Source organism: Poecilia latipinna, unplaced genomic scaffold (assembly GCF_001443285.1).
Source record: "Poecilia latipinna isolate Pla-1442-1.1 unplaced genomic scaffold, P_latipinna-1.0 Scaffold407, whole genome shotgun sequence".
In the NCBI taxonomy this organism is placed as follows: Eukaryota; Metazoa; Chordata; class Actinopteri; order Cyprinodontiformes; family Poeciliidae; genus Poecilia; species Poecilia latipinna.
Window position 1 is genome coordinate 593,199 of NW_015113023.1, and position 21,976 is coordinate 615,174.

The 21,976-nt window shown below is 36.8% G+C and overlaps 1 long non-coding RNA gene across 1 annotated transcript in view; it reads right to left on the reverse strand.

The window, feature by feature from the left end:
* Positions 1–651: 651 nt before the first annotated feature.
* The window catches only part of LOC106950557 (uncharacterized), a 27,335-nt gene continuing 6,010 nt past the window's right edge, over positions 652–21,976 (reverse strand). Inside the window, exon 2 of the long non-coding RNA XR_001425635.1 lies at positions 652–1,560. This is a non-coding gene — a long non-coding RNA (uncharacterized LOC106950557). The remainder of the gene's footprint in view (positions 1,561–21,976) is intronic.

Below are 21,976 nucleotides of genomic sequence, written 5' to 3' on the forward strand. Positions count from 1 at the left end.
AAGATAATCAGCATGCAGCCCATTTTTACAAAAAATCTGCATAAATTACTGACATGTTAAATTTCACTATTTTACTGAAAGAATAATGCAAAACTTTTAAAATTACTCGTTTAGACAAAGTAATGTCCATATTAATTTTCTTTTATGGACAAAGTAATTACTGTAATTATGCAGTAATTTCGCATATGTGTTTCAATGAGGCTTATTAAATTAAAAATACGTCGCTAAGTAGATATTATGCATACTTTTCTTTGTGTATTAAATTTTTTTATTGGCCCAGTTTTCTAGTATTGTTTTTATTAGGTGGATGTGGAAAATTATAATAAACAGAAATAAAATTAAAAAACACAATAGTGCAACATTTCCAGCAGAAATTCTCAGTTTGACAAAGTAAATGTTTTAACATCTTTTAGGATAAAGAACAACTTTATCTTAAATGTGTTGCTGTGACGGCTTGACATACACTTAATGAAAAATAGTTTCTTAGATATTAACTGCTGCAGTAGTTAAGAAATAAACAGCCGTACGTGACGTAGATCACACTTTGAAGTTTGCACCTTAATAAAACTCAGAACCATTTTATTTGTAGTAAAGGCATAATCAGTTCAATCATTAACCAATTAAAGAACAAGTGTGAAGCTCGACATGAATCAGTTCCAATGAGGGTGAAGTCCTTTATTAAAACACCAGGTCAACTTACATAACATAACATTAGATCTATTGATAGACCAGCAAAACTGTGAACGGAAAGTTTTTGTGTCAAGTTGGAGAATCCGTTCAGATTGTTGGCAGCATTATGCCGAGGATCCTTTTCTGGTTGGCCACGTTCAGCCCATGAAAGCTGCAGGGTTGCATGTTTTAGGTGTGTCCAGCGCAGTTTACCGAAAGGATCAATTACTGAAGAATTCTGGACAAACATTCATTTAATTCAGGTGTGTTGAATCAGAGGAAGATCATTCAGGACACAAAGGAGCAGGAGCTGGCCACACCTGGCTGAGAACAATTGAGCCATTTGAGCTTAAATCAATTAGTTAATGGAACTACGTGAAGACGGCTGATCACAGACGCCATTTTTCCCAAACAGGAATATTTTTAGTCACTGGATGTGAAAGTTTTCAGAGATTTACTCCAACAGACCAGTAGGTATAATTGAGCAAAAGGCGTTTCTACAAAACATCAACTGGGGAGGCTGACCAGGAAAAATTTAAAATAAATTAAAAGAGCAATAAATAACTAAACTGAAAACAAAACAAATCAAAATGAACCATCTTCCTTCCATTTCAGAATTATGAGGCATTTTATGCTACAGTCTGTGCAAAGAGACGTAATGTGGAAAAAGTTTCAAATGTATGAATACTTGGGCTAAACAACCGTGACACAAAAATCCACAATGAAAAACAAGAACCACAAAAAAACATGTGAAACTTTCTATATGTCCAAAAGGTCTGTTATTTCTGCTGATGGTGCATAATGCCAGAGATACAAGATGCCCACAATCTGTCTGCGTCTCCTCTTCTTCCTTTTTTCTCCCAGCGATCAGATGCTTTACAGACTGGTATCCTTTGAAAAGAAGAAAATAAGTCATGATTAAAGATGTGGATTTCATTCCTGCCAAGTCACCCTGTGGGCCAAATGAATTTCACAACAAGAAACAACAGGCATGCATTCCTTCCCTCCTCTACTTTTATACGATGTTATAGTAAACAGTATGTTATATAAAAGCTCCCTGTTATCTGACAAAAAAAAAAAAAATTGGTTTAGAATCATAATTGATGTATATGAAGTTAATAAAAAGAAATCAAACTAAGTTAATATGACAGAAAAAGTATTTTAAGTTTGTTGCAGGAATCAAATGCTGTCATCTTTTCAACGACAATGCAACTTCCTTTGTCTCACAACAAGCAGATTATAAAAGCAGTTACTTGAAATGTGAAAAAAGTTCATTACTTTGCAACTACAGACACAGATCTTACATGTTTTGTTTGGCATTATGACATGTTATTTTTGTAAATATTACTGGTTTCTGTGTAAAAAGCAAAAATTCTGTAAATGTTTAAAGAAATTGAATAACTTGTTGAAATTTTGAGTTGGAGATTCTATAATTAATGTATTTTTATGAATTCAAACTGAGGTCAACAAAAGGTCATATGTACTTCAGTTATAACACTTAGTACTTATAAACTAGAGGCGCTACTGTTAGCTTTATGCTACTGTTAGCTTTATGCTACTGTTAGCTTTATGCTAACAGTAGGCAGCAAAACAAGAAAAAAAATAATTAACTTGGCTAAATATATGACCTGGTATGACCTTAGAGCTGCAAAAATGAACTGAAATGTCCATTTAAAAACTGAAAAACTGAGCTTTATATAAAGAAAATGCATATTTCATATGCATCAGTAGGAAGTATTTTTAAACAGTTTGCTTGTCTTGGTCTTGTTTTTTATTGTGTTTAAGGTGCATCTGCCATAGCTACACTCTGTTACATGAAGGGAGATGGAGACAGGAGAAATTGAAGCTCTTAGGAGGTTTTGTTTCTGCCACTGCTCATTTTCCTATCAACAAGCTGATGCATATCTCAGTGCATCGGAGACGCAGCACAGCAATTAAAGCAACAGTAAACGTTTGACTCTGGTTCCTATATTTTACAGCGTTATGCAGCTGCACAGCTTCCAGTACTCTCTCCTCATGAGTTATACTTTTATAACCATGTAGAGTTGCTTCTGGAACACAACATTCGTCACTGAGGAGTTTATAAAAGTTATTCATGGTGCTTAATAAGAACAAGACTGCATTAGAGTAAGATACATTACGCAGGAAACTGCCTGGTGTGAAATCTCCTGGTGAGATACTGAAACTGATGTGACCTCCTCTAAACCTTTAATACACATGACTAAATGTTTCACTGTTGGGCAGGAATAGTTTTTCTCTAAAAAGGAAGTTAATGACACGAGTCACATTTAAGGGAGCCAGAAGGGCGGCTCAGAAAGTTGGAGAAAAAATGGAATCAAATACATTTTAAAATCATAAATTTGATTTCTTTTTATAACTATAATCCATTTTCAGTCATTATTATGAAATACAAGTTAAAATGTGTTATTGAAGATGAAGAAAAGAAGATAGAAAAAGCCTTTAATTTAATAAATTGCTATTTTCCAGATTTCCATTCCCATCTTTCTGATTGGCTGCCAGTCAAACACATCAAGCTGCTTTCATCCTGAGGCTGGAAATGAAAAAGTTTGACAAGAAAAAGACCAAAGATGGAGGACTTGCTGAACTCCTATCAAAGAAAGCTGTGTATGTGTGAACGCCACAGGAAAGGTTGCAAAACTTGTGTGAAAAGACAAGATCTGGTGATGGTAACAGTAACAGCTCCACTTGTAAAACCACAGGCGAAAACAGTCAAAGGAGACGGTGAATTTGTTGGTAACGTGTTTGAGAACAAAAATGCAAATGAAGGCAGAACAGTCTGGTGCTTTCCACTTCACAAATGTAAACTTTTTTTTTTCCACAATCTGTTCTAATTTTAATAAAGCTTCGCTGAATTACTTCAGAGTGCAGCAAAGTTTTGTGTTCAGTGCCATGAAAGAAAAGCACATGCAACGTTATTTCCCTTTTAGCCTCATAGATGCACAATAAAGCCATTAACCAACAGTGTAAACTTAACGTGGGCTGGTATTTCCCCAGATTTTTCACTCATGACACTGAAACTGTATCGCCCATTACTTACCATCTAGGTAAAAGTTCAGATTTTTGGAAATTGTTATGAGCAGTAAACTATGTGCAATCAGTTTTTCTTAGATTAATTTTGCAAATTAAGGGAACTTTTTATTCAGACTCTTTTCCAAAGAGGGATAAAAAATTTGCAGAAGTGTGAGAAAAATAGACATTTAGAAACTTCTACAAGATGCAACTCGTCACTGTGTCCAGTTTCTCTTCAAGTCATCTATTTATTTGTATTTTAAAACAAAGGAAATTAAAAATTATAAGTTAAAAGAAAAATGTGCATTGAAAAGTTTGGAGGTTACTAAAACTCCTCGCATTTGCTAAAAGCAATTTTTATATAAAAAAGCAAAAAAAGAAAAAAAAGAATTGGTTAAAAATCTAATTATTCTGGCATTTATAGCCAGTTGAGATAAATTTGGTTATCTCACCTGACCTGAAAGAAGAAACAGTTTTTGCTTGAATTAACTGAAAAAATATATTTATCCATCCATTAACCCTGATCTGCTATGTCTTTTTTATTTACCAATGATTTTCTTTTGCTAAACTGGATAGTAAAATGTATGTTCACAAACATTTTATCTGCACAAAATGAGCTTAAATATTGTCTTTTTATAGACTCCTAACATGGAATATTAATTAATGCATGCTGCTGTATGAGCAGGTGGGTACAGTATCTAATTCAACATATTTTTACTCAAGTAAAAAAGTATTCAGTAAAACATCTGCTCAAGCATGAAGTTATTGATCAAATTAGCAATTTATTGATATTTAAAAACTACATCAGTTGGAACAAATTATACATTTCAGTGGAAGTTTGGGTATTTTAAGGACCAAAATGACAATAATTCATGTAAATAACAAAAAAATAACAAAATCAGGCAAAATAAAACATTTTCTTTGAGTAAAAAACTTGTGAAACTTTAACAGAAACTGGAGGTGTTTGTGTCTGGTGAAGTTTTAGTTAAAATATGTGGGTCAAAAATCCAGAAATTTTACTCAAGAGATACTTTATAATACAATTACACAAGTGGAAGTAAGTACAGCATAGTAAAAATACTCCTGAAAGCACATAAAAAATACTCAAGCAAACGTAACTAGTTACTACTGAACTCTGCATGACATTCTCAGTCATTGAAGCCATTTTTCGTTGCCTTTCTATATCCTCTAATCCACAGTCAGACCAGCCAGGGCAGAAGAAGCGGCTCATTCTGCTGCGACTCTGATTTTGACCTGCTGATTCCTCTGGGAACTTTGACGTTTCCGTTTTTCATGTCTTGGTTCAGCATCACTGAGGTCAGGAAAACGGCGAGCAGAAGCCATTTGTCATAAAACAAGACTCAAAATAAAACTCCTGCCATTCTGCAGCTCAGAAGAGACACGACAACTAAGCAAGAGGGACATAAAAGATCTGCAAATATATTCAGTCCATGTGTGACGCCAGAGTTTTCTGGTTTATTACCGAGTCACTTCTTAATCCTGTCATCAGGTCTGGCTTCAGATGTAAGCAGCTAACTGAGCAGAGCTGTGAAAAGTTTTACAGAGCTTATAAAAGTCAGTGATTCAAATAAATGTCGGCATATTTTGAACGTCAACGGCCAGGTCAGTGCTGCACATGCAACATGTCGCTACAGCCACTCCTGGTTGTTTTCTCACTTTCTCCCAGTTTTTTAAATATTTATATATATATTTCTCAAACTTGGATGCATATATCACCATCAGCTACAAGCCTGAACAGAACTGAAGGAGGAAAAGTTGTAAGCATCACGATAAACGGCTTTTAAAGGTTTGGACAATGTTCAGTCACTGCAGGCCCAGTAAAATGTAGATGATCAGTTTTTTAAAAGAAAGTTTGAACCAGTTAAATTGGAACTAGAAATAAATTTGTGAGTTTTTTCAGGCACAAATTGAGAGGTGGATTACATAAACATACAGCAAAAATTAATATGTGCAATGATTTGTATTAATTATCAGGTGATTTTACCAACTCTTGTTTCTAAATAAATTTATCAGTTCGTCTGTCTGACTTATTGTGATTGCTAATGTTTCCATTTATATGGCAAACTCAACTGTTGAACAAAAGAATTTATTATCCAAGTCAAAATAGTTATAGCTTCTTTCTTAATGTGGACAAAATAGAAATAATTTTTTTCTTAACTGGTGGTAAAAAACAGAGGGATTCTTCCAGGTAAACATTTATAAAGTTCTGTCTTTTTGGGTTCAATATATATAATTATTTTGTGAATCAAAACCTTAATCTTAGTGTATTTAGTGGAATCTGGCCAGATTTTGCTAATAAAAGCACAAAAACTGAAGCATGCTTCAGAAAATCAGAGTGAAACCAGATGAGCAGCAATCCGTTTTATTCAGGCGAAGTGAAAAAAATGAAAAAACAAACAGCGTTGCATGAAAATCTTTGTCAGGGTCAAAAATAAGGTCAGCCAAATGAGGGTGCAAACCATAAACAATCAGAGACGGACAATGTGCCATTTATGGCACATTACCTGTTTATGTCAGCAACACCAGTCAGACTGTTTGTGTTTCCGAGCGTTTCTGTTGCATTCCTCCGTTTACAAAGCTTACAAAGTGCTGCGGGTTCAACAGAAATGAATTGGACTTTTTCAAGGTTTTAAATGAAAAGAAAAGGCAGTGTAACTTTGAAATCTAAAATTTTTTATTTCCTGCTGCGTATTTGTACGTTTTTGTGGCCCTAGCCTATGTGATGGAGCATGTTGCAACAAGTAAATAAAAAAAATCAACACACTTTAGTGCCTTTTGTCTTCTACAATCAACCCATCAAAAGGCATTTTGTATTCCTCAATAATGAGGAATTACACATAATAAACGACCTTATGTTGAATAACTGCAGTTCCTCTGTATGTTTGTCTCTGTCCTTCCAGTCTGGAGCTTCTTTTTGCTGCACATGATGCGTGTCTATTTATCAGCTGTCAGCATCTTTAGAAACGTCCCTGAGCTTGTTTGACTTGGCACGACGGTCTGGCAGAGGAAACCTGAGGAGCAGAACATAATCCCAACGAGTTTTCAGATGCTTTTTTATGCTCTTTTAACTCAGATACACAATTAACAATTCCCAAGTCAAAGTGATGCTCTCAGAAACTTTTTTATGCCTCTAGAAAAGTACCAATGTGATATTTGTCATCAACTAAATATGAATCATTTGTTTTTTAAACTCCAAATTCTGCAGCATAATAGGAAGAAGAAATGTTCTTGTATTTACATAACAGCCTTTGATGGAGTGCATAAAACCCACATGCAAACATTTCTCCAAAACGTCCCATGACAGCGGGATGAGTGAAATGTTGGCTCTGTGAGACAACACCTGGCCTTTCCCCTCATTCCTTCACAATACATTTACCTAAACTGGAAAACCCATTTTGCTTCCTGACCAAGGCCTTGCAGATAAAACAAATGAAGCCGGTTGAAGCCACTGCTAGTTTCAGTCGGTCACATCTGATCCAGGGGAGGCAGAAAGGGGGGCAGGGACAAAAACGGCTTCTGACTGTAGCTGTTATAAATTACAGCCATGTGATAACTGTTCACTCGTTTCAAAGCTATGACTATGACGGGGCTGTTTATGATTATGAAGAGCTTAAAAAATGTGACAGCATTAAAAATGTCAGTGACTTTGCTGCCTCTTTGTTCACTCCACGTTTTTGGTTTAGTTGAATTAAACGTTTACAGAATGTGGGAAATCGCCTGTACCTGCAGCAAACGACGGCATCAGAGCGTCTCAAACGCAAAAACCGTTTAACCTGAAGTAAGGAACGGCGCTTTTATTTAAAATCTACACGAAGCAACTTGTTTCTACATTTTATACAACAATTATATTAGATTTTACAGTTTTCAATGTGTATTTTGACTGACCAAGATATATAGATTTGTTGTGTAAACTGTATAGCTGTAAAAAAGACATTTATATGAAGTGTCGAATACTTGCTTTTTGTAAAAAAAAAAAAAAAAAGAAAGCTAAATATACGGTATCTGTATGTTTTTATCTTAAATTAGATTAAATGAGCATAATTTAAAAGTAGGGTTTTGTTTCCTGCAGGGCATACGGGTACAAAGGTGACAACGTTTACTTTTCCAGACCATTTGTTTTAGAAACATGAATAAAATAGTTTGTCTTCAGCAGGTCACAAACTTCCCTGTTCTTCTTAAAGACGTTCAAAACGAAGCTGAACTCCTGCAGTTAATGGAGGCAAATGTGTGGAAATTCTATGCAAATTAAACAGGCAAATGTTGGTGTCGTAGTAGACCTCGGCCTACATAGCAGAGGAACAGTCTAAGGTCCAGCGGTGCCCAGATGGGTCCTGGAGGGCCGGCATCCTGCATGCTTCAGGCCTCTCCTGGGTTTAACGCAGCTGATGGCTCGTTGGAGGCCTGAGGAGAACAATGACCTGCTGAAAAGGTCGTCATCACCAGCAGGGAGGAACTAGAACATGCCGGCCCACCTGGTCCATTCTGTACTTCACTCAACATAAAGTTTTTTTGTAACCCCCCCCAAAACTTTACACTTAAAAATACAACAAAAATTGTGTCTATTAAAAAAAATGATTGCATTGGAAAAACTTTATTTTGTCAAGTGTTATTTGATTTAGATATTTTAGTTGATTGATTACAAGGCCTGATTTTAAATAAATTTTTAATTAAAATCATGTCATTAAACTCGAGCGCCTGCCAGGTTTTTAGGCTTTTAGTTAGATTAACTAACGACAACCGAGCTAAAAAAATCCTTTTGTTTTAGATGGAAATAATGAATTAAAACTTTTTCCGAGGCAGAAAACTGAATATCTAAGGTTGATGTTTGTTTTAAGCCCATGCAGAAAAAAAAAGACGTACGTATTTATTTATTACAGATCAAACAGTTATCAGTCGTTCATCAATATCACCACATATTTTCCTAATCAGTTCAGCCCTAAAACAGTAAACTTATTCACCGACGAAAACAAATTGCTAAACAAATTGATAACGACGACAAAGTTATGTTTTAAAAAGATATAATACATGTGACCCATCAGGTAGTATGTGGGGTTGCACTTGTTAAGAAATTACAAGAAATATTGAAATTTATTTTGCTTGCAACAAAATCTACCAATATATTTACATTTTGACATTTTTAACCCACAATGACCCACAACCATCATTAGTTTATCGAAATCTTTGAAGATTCCCCCCACAGCAATAAATACCATTAATTACATTTTTTTTTTTATTTAGTTTGCATTATATCCTTGCTTGGAAACTAAATGGTTCATTTGAAATTCTATGGTGATAATTTTCTATATCAGATTTTGATGATAAATTGTTTTGTGCATCTAATAGTTTTGTATTTATTCAGCACTTTGAAAATATGTTGATCGGATTTAATGTAAACTCATATTTTTACAGCTGATTGAATATTCCAGTATTAATCTCCTACAACTCTAAAGAGTTTTTATTTATGTTAAATATTGTGAAAAAATTACAGTTTTTGCGATGCTTGTAGAAAATAGAATAAACTAACAAAATCACTTGTCAATTATCAGACACTATGTATGAATTATATTCCATTAACTTTCAATTGTTGTAGTGAATCTTCGGTAATCCAACCAGTCGTTAAGACTTCCTATATCTCTTGTAAAAGTGTTTTTTTTTTCCCCACCACAAATAAACAGAGATTACGTGCCTATAAAAACTTTTTTTCAAGAAAGATTAAGTTGTTTCTTATGCTGCTGGCCACATAAACAAATGTAAAAAAGTTATAACTGAATGAGAAAGTCCTGATCTGGAACAGTCGGCTTAAACAATTCCCTCTTTACTCCGTTTGCAGAATAAAACTCCTTCCATCCGTGTTTTAGGTTGCAGTTAACCGAGCATAAAACCGACACACTTAATCTGGTTTAAACTTCATGCTCAAAGAAACACACAAGCTATAGTCTGCTTACTAAAATCTAATTTACAGATTATTCCTGTAGTATTAAACAGAAGAATTAAAAACCAGTCATGCATGTTTATCGCTCTTGTAAAAGATTGAATAGAAAACCAACGCAAACATGGGTGTAGACGACGTTAGGCTGTGCTACAAGTACATCAAGAGCACATTTGGATTAAATGGTAGAAGTTCAGGTGAGCAGAAGAGCCAAAGGAAAAAAAAAAAACAGGCAGATGAGTGATGAGTAGAGTTTCAGGTTTGAAATGACTTAAAGTATCTTCAGCTGTCATAATTACCACTTAGCACATACCAAACTTTCAGGCTCATGAAAGATGTGTATGGGTGGTGGCGGACGGTTGTGTGCCTCAGCACCTTGGCAACACACAGGCGGTTATGAGTGATGTTTTACTGAGGGGTAATTAAACCGACAATGCCAAGGAATCCAAGGACGTCTTCAATATGTTCATAGTTCAGTTCAGGAATGAACCGAGCCGACGACGGCTTCAGGCTGAGCTGCAGAGGAAATTTAACACTGCACAGCTTGACCTGTTGATTTAAATGTTAATGATAACCACTCTATATGTGCTTTTTTAATGAGAGGCACAAAAATGGGAAACGATACATGATTTTTAATAATAAAAATCTGAAAAGTGTGGCGTACATTTATATTTAGTCTGCCTAAGCCGGTTCTGTGTAGAACCAACTTTTGAAGCTTGTGATTTGGGGGATGACTTGTAGCATCTAGAGTCAAATTTACATGGTCTTATTGGCAAAAAGCCAATGTTCAGTCAGTATGGAGAGTTTCATCAGTATCATCTTTAACATATTCTCAGTCGTATGCTGATCTGGACTGTTAGATATTCAAGCACATTTGAACATTAATTTTCCTGCTGGAAGGTGAACCTCTACCTTAGATTTTATGTCCAACATGTTTTCTACCGGATTGAACATAATCTATTATTATTTTTCCCAATGTGAATGATGAGTTCAGGGTTATAAGCGGTGTTGTTTTTCAGTCACATTTTCCAGCCAGGATGCAGACAGAATTCCTCGTTTGTCATTTACTCAACACTTATTACACCTTTAATTCAAACACTTTTTTTAAACTCTTCTATAAAAGTCAGATTTATAGAGAGCGTGATCGAGTTTTCCAACAGATCTCTGTAGCTCCTCCAAAGTCACAAATCGCCTCTTCACTGCTTCTCACATTAAACCCGTCCTCATCCTGCCTGGCAGATTAAGTGAACCGTTCATTGTTGGTGTGCCATACTTCTAGATTCAGAAGAAGACTGAACCCTAACTCAGTTTTTAACCAGTCCACAGCTTCATCTTTGACCCGTCTGGTTCCATTTTGGACTTTATGTTGCCGTTTGGTCAGCAATTATAAAACTTTAATTGCTGCAATATCAATAAAGATCTTTATTGAATATCATGACGGGTATAAGTCATGTGACATACCAATTCTAACAAATTAATTTGCAAACAAAAATGAATGACTATGTTTTTAATATTGTTTTATTGTTGTTTAAGAAATGCATTTCTCATTCTATACCAGAAAAAAAGCTTCTTAGTTTGATGAGAAAGATTTTAAATCTTAATCTGGGTATGATATTTATGTCACTTTGAGAGACCAATATTCGTAGCTCTTATTGCAGACATAAAACTCCACTTTTAAGAAGCAGATATGGGTCAGAAAACAGGAAAAAAAGCCTTCAAGAGCTGCAGAGCAAATAACACCTCTAACCACACCGACTATGCAGCTGAATTCTGCTTTGCATCACTTGCACAAAATCGAGAGTTGTGTGGAGGAGCCTTAAAAGTGAAAATGTTGAAAATATTCTTATTATGCTACGATATTCCAGAGAAGATAGCTGCAAGGGGAAGACTCTCTGTGACAAAATGTAGTTAATTTAAAAACTGATTGCAGAGCTGAAAACTGTAGATTTTTTTATAAACCCAGGTAGGGAAGTCGCAGTTAAACCAGCTTTCGATGAATCTGGTTAGTTTCGTTTGGGAGACGGTGAACCTTCTGCCAGAAACTCTACAAGTTCTGACTCAGCCGATTATGACTGGAGGGTCCAAACAAACCACTGAAAACACATCAACTGTCAGCCACATTATGCCCAAGTTTCATAGTGACTCATTAAAACACATGCATGGATTCCTGCAGCAATTAGAATCACATCCTGAAAGTTCGAGTAGTTACGCCCGAGTCATTCCTGGGACAAAAATAGGTCAGGATCATTTTAAGCCAATATATAAAAGTTAAATGGCAAAACTTCTGAACTTTTTGGATGCATTTCTTTTTTCCCCCCAAAGCATGCGTGACTATAATCTGTTGCAAACAGTAGTCTGGAGGAACCGCAGCCTCACGTTCGCTGAAGTTTATGTCTGTAAGCTGGTTTGGCAGAAGTTGTAACTTTCATTACCAGATATCTGAAAACAATCGCAGGAAGCAGAACAGAGCAGCTGGCCAACTGGAAGCCTTATCTCTGTACCTCAGAAAATGAATGCAACCTCCACTTTAAAAAAGGCTTTTTAAGGAGCTTTTGACAATGTTTAATATCTTTATACTAGTAAGTGACAAAGCTTACGGTCAGCTTCTGCAAACAACTCCTTAAACTCAGATGTTGCTTTGGAGACCGTCTGTGCCAATGCAAACCAAGCAGCCGCCGCTGCAGCAGGAGGCCTGTCGTCGTGTCTCAAATAAGCAACACTTACAACTGCCAAGTAGGATGAGTGACTTCCACTCCCTCCCCACACGGCAAAGCACTCCCTGACCCTTGGACCACTGATCTCATATCATTTATGCAATCCAGAGTCATTTTGCTCCCAATACTCTCTGAATCACCACATATTCTTGCAGCAAAAGAAACAAAAAATGTTACTCTACCAGTAACATTCAGTGTATGCTGTAACCTGTGCAGCCTACAGATTTAGACCAATTTTTTAACTGAATCTTCCCATACAGACTCGGCTTCAAACTTGTTCTCCAGACACTGGACATCCTTTTTATCTGCATGAACGTCGCCCTGGGCAATAGCCTCATTCTGTAGCAAGATATGTAGGCTTGTGTTTTTTTTTTTAGGAGGAAACCAAATTTCACCAACACAAATGGCTGCCTTGATGCCAATAAAATACTAAATACTTACTGAATCTTTTTGTAGTGAAAGAGTAAACTGTATATGATCAAACTGAGTCCAGAGTCTTTGGCTAAAGCCTCTGATTTACACTTAAATGTCTCACTTTTCAACCACATTTACATGAGGTGAAGGAGAGAGGGTTTAGCGTGTGGTCCAACTTTAGGCTAGTTTAAAAGAAAGAAAACCAATGTGATAAAAATCTCATTGTCAGGCAAAAAAAGAAAACAAAATTACACAAGTCTGGGTACATTTATTCGCATTCATTCATCTCTAAATCGTCAGGGATTTCAAAGTGTTAGTACAAGCTCCTCAGATGTCGCAAGAATAAGACGAAGAAGTCACACACACACACACACACACACACACACACCTTTAGCAAGGATTCACAGCATCCTGTGAATCCTTTGTTTTAATTTCCAAATTTCTTTAAGCTTAAATGATCTAACAAACAGTTAATGTGAAAAAACTCATCACAGCAACAAAAAGCTTCTGGTTTTGTAGAGGATCCGTGAGGTGAAAGGTCAGTCTGCATTTTCTCTGTTCATCTCGTTGGTAATGTGGTTCATAACATTTTTCTTGTGGTTAAAACTTACATTTGAGAAAAAGGTACAGAAACATTTAAATGCAGGAAGTTTTTTTAAAAACGCTGCTTGCTGTGTGACGTTTGGGGGAAACGAGGACGACGACAGTTTCATCGAAATGGGCTTCAAATGGACAACCGTGAGCAGCAGACGTCGTCAGAGATGATCGCAGTGATGTGCGTTACTTTTTCAACATGCAGACCCAATGACTGATGGGTGCAAACAGCCGAGCAGTGCAGAACAAACAGGAGTGACAGATGGTTGTCGATGATCGAAGCAGCCAACAGCAGAGGTGGAGACACGAGTCACATGACTTGGACTCAAGTCATTAATATAACTTTAAATGAAAAAATGTTCATTTTTGACCTTTACACCAATAACTTGGGATTTGAACCCATTTACTTGAAAAGAGTTGATCTTTTACCCTAAATCTAAAGTTTAAAACATATTTATAAGGTGGGCCCCTTAATTCATTTCACTCATTCCGTACCAACAGGCGCAGACCGTCCCTCTGGTCCTCCACACTTTGTAAGTATGTGTGCATAAACTGCAGCACAACCAATCAAACTAACAAGATATATATATATATATAAAAAGAGACAAAAAAACCTCCAAGCAGATATGCTCCCACAAGTAATTTCTTTTGAAATATCCAACAAAAAACTGAGTGCAACCTGCAAAACGAGGATCTCAGATGGAGACGCAACAACTTCCAACTTTGTTCGACATTTGAAGTTGCACAAAGATCAACTTTTGCTGTGAGATAGCCAACTTTAGTTAACTTTGTGTTATTAGCAGGTGTTCTCCAGGCTCCGCTGATGATTCCACCTCGGTTTCATTTGGATGTTATGTTTAGTTATGCTGTATACTTGACTTGACTTTTGCCTGTCTTGACTTTAGACTTGAAGATAAAGACTTGAGGCTTAAACACTGACTTGGTTCTGCCTCCATCTGCACAACATTTCAGGATTTTCATCCCAAGGTTCCTCATAGCAGTGCAACTGCTTATACTTCACCGCTGTCACCCTGTGACAGATGTTCTGTGATGTTTTTACAGGGCTCTTGATGTTGCACTTCAATGCTAAAGGCAGGTGAAATCCAAAGCGTTTACATGAAATGCCTCTGGAGTCGGGAACTCCAGCCATCACAACCACTTCCACAATCTGGAGCATTTTGCCCTTTATAGTCTGTGGTTTCTGTGAAACTGCACTGACCACGGCACATGCAAGGACTTCATAAACACAATCACCACAGTAAAGTTTGGTTTTCAATGCAATGGCTGAACACAGACGCAGGAATATTCAGACTGGATTACATGAAAAGGTGTGTCTTCTTAACGAGTTGAAAGGAAATGATTCTGCATAGACCTAAAGAATTTGACGGGTTGCCAAAGCCTGCGTCAGTGATGAAAAACAAGCAACCACACAAGGTTGAAAACAACTAATGGAAAAACAACTTATTGAACTCCGTGCTCAGAAATTACATTTACAAAATGCCCTTCCAATGTTCGACAATCCATTTAGTGTTTGAGTGACTAACGGTGATGTCCTCATGTCTGCTTCTCTGTTTATACTAGAGAGCGACGGTAACATTTTTAAGTTCAGGGGTCAGGGTTTGCTGAAATCTTGGATGTTTGTGAGGTTGTGTGTAGTAGACATACTTGGTGTGTGAGGGCACATCACAGATAGAGGGAGAGCAGAAGACATTAGTACGAGTCTGCTGGCTTCCAGGAAAAACACCAGAGTGGACTGGAGGAGTTCAAATCAAAACGAGATGATGTAACGTTAAAGTGGACCACATCCTGCATCCCCTCCGTTTCCTCCAAACCAAATCTAGCTTATGGATAAAAATTAAGTTTCTCCCATGGTCTCTTATGGTTTCATCTTTAAACACTAAATTTTATGTAGCTCATGGCATTTAATGGATTAAAAAAAAGAAAAACATATAGGGCTTTATACTTTGTTTTATTACATGTCTCATCATTATCCACAAGTAAAAATAGTTACAGAAACCAAATAAAACATTTGCATGAGCCACCCTGCAGGCTACAGCCACACCTGTGAAACCATTTTACACCGTTTTCTAGACAGTTATATTTCTTCAACACTTCTTTTATCAAGTGGATGGAACCGAATGACTTCCCTTTGAATGCTAATCTTTATTTTAGCATATCAAGCAAGAACAAGCCTACACATTGTGTGCAATAAACTTACTTTTAATTATAGCAGGATTCTGTTTCATGAGCAACGCTCCACCATATCTTAACCCATCTGTGACAACATAAGCCACACAATCTTAAATCCTGCTGCTGCTTGCTCTGAGGCTGGAAGTTCAGGGTCTAGAAGATTGTTTTCCCTTGTGCTGCTGCAGTAGAAATAACTCTGTGCCACTTCTTTTTAAAAACAAACTCTTTAAAATTTTCCATCTGATTTTAGAAATGAAAATGATTTAAATATGGTTCATGTTTCTCGCTAATGAAGAATAGCAAAGCTGGTGAGTCCATTAATTAAAAGCAATCAGTAGTTTTTGGTCATTTGCTAAGATGCATTTGTGAACAAACCAAAGATTAAACTTATGTCAGATTGCAACTATGAAACATCTTTAGAAAGTAAACTTTCAAATAACACCTTTATTTTAAATGTTAACCTAAAACATTTTAATCTAGATCTATAGTCCAAACATTTATCCAGGCGGCCCTGAAGGTCTGAGAGCCTAAGTCGCTGCTTAGTTCCCTTATGTCTTGGGCCGGCCATTTCTTTGGGTCCCCAGTATGTGAAGTAATAATTTGCTGTTTGGATGAGCGTTTTAAACATGGAAGCATCTGATTGTATTGCAGAGAAATAGTGAGATTTGGAGTGAATGGGAGGAAGAAACAAGATGACTGAGTTTATCTTTTACTTCTGAGGTTCAACATTTAAGGAACATTTTCAACACCAAATATCAAAATGTTCATTAAGCAAAAGGAAGCTGTGTCTCCGTAGAGCCGTCTTGGAATTTGAAGCTTTTAGGTTTGATTTACTTCTTCCTTATTCTTTACATGCAAAGAAAAAAAAATAAGAAAGTTAATTTAACAGGAAGATTTGAACTTTGCCGTTTTGTTTCTGGGATTATAAAACCAGCATCTTAAATCCTCCCATAGCACACCACCAGGTGGAACATTTTCTGATCCTTTATCTTAGCTTTGGTAAATAATGAGAAGGTTGGAGTTAAGATTTGTGTTTTCTGATTTGAAGATTTAAAAAAAACAACAAAAAAAACTGACGAGTTTATCTCTGCAGGTCGATCTAATTGGATCCACTGGAGACCAGTAGGATATTTTTGGGTGTGATTTTGCAGCTGTATTAATCTCCAAGTGGCTTGTTTTTTGCCAGTTAACATTCATGATCCTGCATTATGTTTTGAGGACAGCTGATACCATCAGACACCTGCGATTCCCATGCCATCGTTTTCTTGACAAACATGGACAACAAGTTTGTGTGAATATATTCACTTGTGCTTGCTGATGAGGGATAATGCAGGGCATGCTGGAGGTTGCAGAAAGGTATGTGAGGGGAAAGGGGCAGATAAGGCAAGACAATAAATTAGATTGCTGTAATGAAGTGATTCTGAATGCCTTCAGAGAACCAAGATGCAAATCAGCAAAGAGGTTTTGCTTATGCTTTCTCTGTCCGACTTCTGATTAGTTTTTTACTTAATCAACTGTTGGTCATCCAGCCAGTACCATCACACACTGGAAATCTAACTTGTTCATTAAACAAGAGCAACTGCAGCTCAGTAGAGCCGTCTTACAATCAGAAGGGTTTAGGTTCGATTTCCTCCTTCCTCTTGTCACACACTGTTGTGCCTCTGGGCAAGAAACTTCAGCCCAGGTCTGTGAATCGGTGTAAAAACATGCGTGAGTCAACATGGTTCTAGAGAAAAATGCTTTGACTGCTATACAAGTTCAGTCCATTAAACAAAGAAATGAAATGTGTGTTATACTTTGTTTTACTCTTGTTCATGTGCAAACAAATAAGAAAGCTCGTTTAATGGAAAGATCTGAACTTTGCTGTTTTGTTTCTAGGATTATAAAAGCGACATGCATAAAGCAGGGCGGATCTGCACGGGTCAGAGAATGCCTATAGACAGAATGTAGGTCAAACCAGCTGTTATCCAACCAGGCAACTTCAGGTACAAGTGATCCGTAAAAGGTAAATACATACATGTACTTCTCCAAATGACAGATTCAAAATAACAGTTTATTGGATTAGTAATGTCATAAATCAAACAGATGATTATGAATGTCTTCTTTCTAGGATTTCCTTTGGATGAAAACAAGAGCAGGTGAGTTTTAACATGTTTCTAACTTTTTTAAGAGCAACTCTCAGGTGATTTTTATCGTCTATCTTTCTGTAACACTAGCTTGGTGCTGCATGGGCATGCCATCGTCAACAATGCAGCGTGTTGTCAGTCACAGTCAAGGTATAATTTCAATGTGTGGACCAGGTAAAAACGTCGGCTCATTTCCAGAGAACTTCTTTGAATACACCCATCACATTTTCAGCAACGTGAGGCTTTATTTCCGTTGCCATGTAATGAAGTGAACAGACTACACAAAGAAAAAAAAAGTCAATGTGGATGTTATAAAGACAACTGACCTGCTGCATTCCTGAAACTGTTTAAAATAGATGCAGCAGGTGTAAATTAGCACACGGTTAATTCACATCGTCTACATGGTTATCTGACGACCCCGATGAGGACTGCTGACGTCACTCAAAATGCTTCGTCTCTCCTACAGTGAGACTGCATCGCTCTCACCTAACAGTGGACACTGTCCTCGTCCTCCAAGACAGGAAGCATCAACTCCCATGCCGTACTCTGCCCCCACCAAACATTTTTCAACTGTTAATGTTCAAAGTATGTCATGTAGTGCAGCCAGGCTTTGCAACTATGTTTACAGGAAATACAGTGGGTTGACAAAGTATCCACAATTTGTCTCTTTGTATCCAAAAATAACTTTTTTTTAATTGGTGGTGGGTCAAAATAAAGCAGTTTATAAATGTTAGGTGGATGCAACAGATTTAAAAGTGATGTTTTGATTTCAAGATGAATAAACCCAGTCGGTTGTAGTTCTGGCTGTATGTTTAGTGTCTTTACCCGGCTGGAAAACAACTTCCAGTCCAGTCTAAAATCTACTGGAGTCTCCTGAAGACGCCCCCAAGTTGCCTCTTTCTTTGGCATCATCCATCTTCCCACTAATTCTGACTAGTTTCTGCAAATGAAAAGCTTTTTCACAGCATGATGCTACCACCACCATGCATTACAGTGGGTATTTCTGTTGGTAAAGAAGGTACTTTCTGTTTTTATCAAATCAAACTTATTTCCATATTGCTGTGTCCCTTATTTGAACTGTGATGACCTTTTATTTTGATTTTCTTTCAAACAATAGCTTTCTTCCTGCCACTTTAGTAGATTAGTGGAATGCACTCCTGATAACTATCCTATCAAAACCTGAGCTGTAAATATCTGCAGCTCCTCCAGAGTTAGCAAGGGCCTTTTGACTGCTTTCAGAACTCAGCCTGTCATTAAGATTGGTTTAAGGCAACTGTTAGACCTGTTGAAATACGCAATAAATAAATCTATCACATGATACATTTTCTAACAAAAACAGAATGACAAAAGTCTTCAGTCTGGAGTCAAGTTGCAGTTTAAAGATGCAGATTATATTGATGATAAAAATTCAGTTTTAAAAAGGCAGAAACTGGCCCGTATGCGTGAGAGCCTTTGTATGAGTCGAAAGGCCCCATTTACATGAAATCACCCTTCAGTGACAGCATGTTTGCGCTGATACTGCCATCTGCAGAGGGCGTGGCCACAGGTGAGGTAGATTGAGGTCATAGCAACAGCAGCAGGAAGTAAACACGGTGCTGGAGGCTATACGGGCCGCCAACCACAAAGCTCTAAACACACAGTAAGTAATCTGAAATTAAGGATAAAGGCACAAACTTGGAGCAACTGCAGTTTATTCAAATTATTAGTCATTAATGCATGCAAATTTAAAAATATATCCGTTAAAGTTTGCTTTCTGCCAAGGGTGTCTCTTATTTCATGTGATCCACAAAAATCCAACACAAGCAGCTGACAAGATATTCCCCTTATGTGTTAAGACTCTGAATGATGCTGCAGTCACATGATGCTTTGCCCAAAACCACCAGCTTGAAACTTAAACTGATAGAGCAGCTCATCTGTTACACACCACACTTGACTATAAAGACATGTCAAACTAAAAACACCTGAAGTAAATCTCTCTAAAAAAATGAAAACAATGAAAAAAGGAAACTGCTGACTGAAAAGTCTGTCTGTATAACCTAACCTGCTCCAAGCTGAAGCCTCGATTTCCTTGAAATCACGTGACTTGAAAGAATCAACCAATGCAGTATTGCAGTGCAGTCAACAGGTGGTGCTGTTGCTGCCAGGTGCGAGCTGAGCCATTTATAGGAATTGCCTTTGGAGTTGGGAAATACAACACTTTCATAAAGGAGGATGTTTTTTTAAACTACCTGCTGTCTATGAAACTACAGAGACAAAAACCCAGTTAGCTTAAATTGCACATGCTATTCCTCCAAAATGTTGGACTCCTGGGACCCTCATCATGAAGTCCTTTACTTTGCAAAGGACTCCAAAATAAAACATTGGTAAAGGTTAAAATACAGATAGTTGCCCAATTATGAAGATTTAAGAGTCTTGCACAACTAGACCTGATTTACTGGATTATGCATGCCCTTCGACCTATGTTTTAGTATATTTAACAGGATCAGAGAACAACAATGTGCAATCCAAATCCATTGATGGGATTGTGACGTTTTTCCCATTGGTAGCCACATAAAATGGTCATTTTGTTTCAGATAATAAGTACTTTGCAATTTCTCATTACTGCAAAGCTTAGAAGTGATGGTTAACATAAATATGGATCAGACGAAACCGGTCATCTTTGTAGTTCATCTTATCCAGACTCTACCTGGGTAATGTTCACTGTCTAACTGCTGGTAATTTCTTCTTGAAGGGTTTGAAGTGCACTTGAGGCGTGCCTCAAAGATAATGTGTAACCACACCCTACAAACTTAAATTAGCTGCAAAGCAATTCAAACAAGAGGAGTTCTTAGTTCATGTAATGTCCTGAGACTTAATTCTATTTACGTAGAATGACATTGCCTCTTTTTCCCCTGTTTTTCTTTCCCCAGATTTGTGGAGGTATCTGTGGCAGCATGTTATCTTCCCTCCGCCTCACCATCTGTGGATGTCATCCACTCTCTGATGACTGATAAAGGAGGTATTCAGCTGCCAAGCAGATTCTGAGGAAGCCAGACGCAGACATACCGCGGCTTCATGTGTTCACTCACTGTAACATAAACACTACATTCATGGCCTTTGGAGGATACGGGTTTGAAGTCTTGCGTTTATTTTTGTTCATTAAAGTCTCCAACGTTTTGGTTTGAGCAGGTGGTGATATGAGGCTTGTCATCTTTCGTGTTAACATTTCTACAAAGCAGTTGTGTAAAAATCAAGTCAGGCTTGTTGGGCATGAAGTAGTGACAGACTCACGCTACGGTCCACTTCCTGGTTCAATAGCATGCCTCTTATTTGTTCTGCAGGCTCCTTGTCATATCAAAGGTTACATTTTTTTTCATGGTTTATTTTTCTATTTCAAAACAATAAAATTGTAAGAAACCAACAAACCTGTCTGCTATCAACTCTATAAACTACATTACTGTACTTTTCTCACGACATGAGTAGAAGGCAACTATTAGTCATTTAAAGTAATTTGGTGCCATCTAGTGATCAATTTTAATTTTCTGTTGTAGGTGGCTAGTTAAGCAGTAAAGTGTTGGCAAGCAAAGTAAATGCTGCAAAAAACAAATGTAGCCTTATATTTAGCTGGTGCAAAATATTACCGACACACTGAATTTTTTTCCCCTTTGTTAGTATTGAAGACATGACCAGTGTTTCAATACATCTTCCAGTAGAGTAATGGAGTTCAACTCTGCTTAAGTGATAAAGAATTATTAACATTTTCTTGTGTCACTTTATGACTTTAGTGCTGCTGCTGGTAAACCTGGATAACGACACATCTGGTAAACTGTAAATTTTGATTCAGGAATCTGTAAAGTTTTATGTCACTAGAGATAAAGCTGTTTATGGTAACAGTTACTGGGTGCCAACTTGTAATAATTTGAGATGCGTCATGGTTTTTAGAATGTGAAAAGTCATTTAATGTTATGTAATTAAACTAGGTTTTCCCATGACCTACAAAAACGTATTTATGTGATAATTTATTTTAATAAAAAATGCATTTATTTCCAAAAATGTAACGGAAGCTTTATGTCCAAGTGGTTACTTGTCAAAATGAAGGCAAGGTTTGCAGATATTGTTGTCAATGTTTAAATGTATTTTAGTGCAATCAGTCTATTATGGTCTTTAATAACAATAGTTCCTTATACAAATAATGAAGTATATATGTATGTCCTATAAGAAAATGTGGTAACACTTTATTTGAAGGGAGTTGAATAAACATGACATAACTCCTGTCATGAACATGAATAAGCCTTCATGAATATTTATGA